This window comes from Etheostoma cragini, unplaced genomic scaffold (assembly GCF_013103735.1).
Source record: "Etheostoma cragini isolate CJK2018 unplaced genomic scaffold, CSU_Ecrag_1.0 ScbMSFa_367, whole genome shotgun sequence".
In the NCBI taxonomy this organism is placed as follows: domain Eukaryota; kingdom Metazoa; phylum Chordata; class Actinopteri; order Perciformes; family Percidae; genus Etheostoma; species Etheostoma cragini.
Genome location: NW_023267961.1, coordinates 57,061 through 58,615, shown reverse-complemented (window position 1 = coordinate 58,615; position 1,555 = coordinate 57,061). Strand labels below are relative to the sequence as shown.

The 1,555-nt window shown below is 38.6% G+C and overlaps 1 protein-coding gene across 1 annotated transcript in view; it reads right to left on the bottom strand.

Annotated features, from left to right (window-relative positions):
* LOC117940890 (NACHT, LRR and PYD domains-containing protein 12-like) overlaps nt 1-1,555 on the bottom strand; it is a 32,673-nt gene that overhangs the window by 25,342 nt on the left and 5,776 nt on the right. The gene's annotated exons all lie outside the window — the stretch shown is intronic.

Sequence of the window (1,555 nt, the reverse complement as noted above, 5' to 3'; positions counted from 1 at the left end):
ATTTCAGTCAAAGTTGCTCTTCTATCAGCTTGAATCAGTCGGCCCATTCTCCTCTGACCTCTAGCATCAACAAGGCATCCCCCCCCAGGACTGCTGCATGCTGGGTGTTTTCCCTTTTTATACCTTTCTTTGTAAACCCTAGAGATGGTTGTGGGTGTAAATCCCAGTAACTGAGCAGATTGTGAATACTCAGACCGGCCCGTCTGGCAGCAACAACCATGCCACGCTCCAAATGTCTTAAATCACCTTTCTTTCCCCTTCTGACATACAGTTTGGAGTCCAGGAGATGGTCTGGACCAAAACCACACCCCTAAATGCATTGAAGCCTACTGCCATGTGATTGGTTGATTAGATAATTGCATTCATGAGAAATTGAACAGGTGTTCCTAATAATCCTTTAGGTGAGTGTACCTCCCAAAATGTCTTTAACAAAGAAAAGGAGATTGTTAAGGTGGACTGTGTGGCACTGCCAAAGTCACGAGTCAGACGTTTGACAGCAGTAAACTGGATAATCAAGCTGTTCTTTATTGCCGTTCCACTTTAACTTGTAAAATGTCATCAAACATATCGTGTAATATTTGGGTGAACATTGCAATTTTGTCCACAAACAAATACAATTATGAAAATCTCATTATTGTCCTATCCATCTTTGCATATAAATGAAAAATAACCTTTGGCTTTTTATTTTATTGAGTTAATGGGCCTAATAACATAGTGATCTATGTTATTATAGATCTACTAGACATAATATCTAATCTATGTTATTATAGATCTACTAGACATAATATCTAATCTATGTTATTATAGATCTACTAGACATAATATCTAATCTATGTTATTATAGATCTACTAGACATAATGTCTAATCTATGTTATTATAGATCTACTAGACATAATATCTAATCTATGTTATTATAGATCTACTAGACATAATATGTAATCTATGTTATTATAGATCTATTAGACATAATATCGAATCTATGTTATTATAGATCTACTAGACATAATATCTAATCTATGTTATTATAGATCTATTAGACATAATATCTAATCTATGTTATTATAGATCTACTAGACATAATATCTAATCTATGTTATTATAGATCTACTAGACATAATATCTAATCTATGTTATTATAGATCTACTAGACATAATATCTAATCTATATTATTACTAGTATAGACATGGCGCCCTGTCCCCTGTCTGTCTGGGACTGTGGACATGGCCCCCTGTCCCCTCTCTGTCTGGGACTGTGGACATGGCCCCCTGTCCCCTCTCTGTCTGGGACTGTGGACATGGCCCCCTGTCCCCTGTCTGTCTGGGACTGTGGACAGCTGAAATACTCCATTCTACTGGAGTGGAACTACGGGCTTTTATTTTGGTATTTGCTGTCTGAGCGGTAGTTTTATTTTGAAAGGAAGCCGTTCTTATGACGTCACTCTCCAGGAACCCGAAGAGCAGACCCGTCAGGGGCGGTAGACGGTCTAGAGAGGCGGGCCCGGACTGTTCCGGTCTCTAATGTGGACTAAAGCTCGAGACTTAGAGGGACCAAAG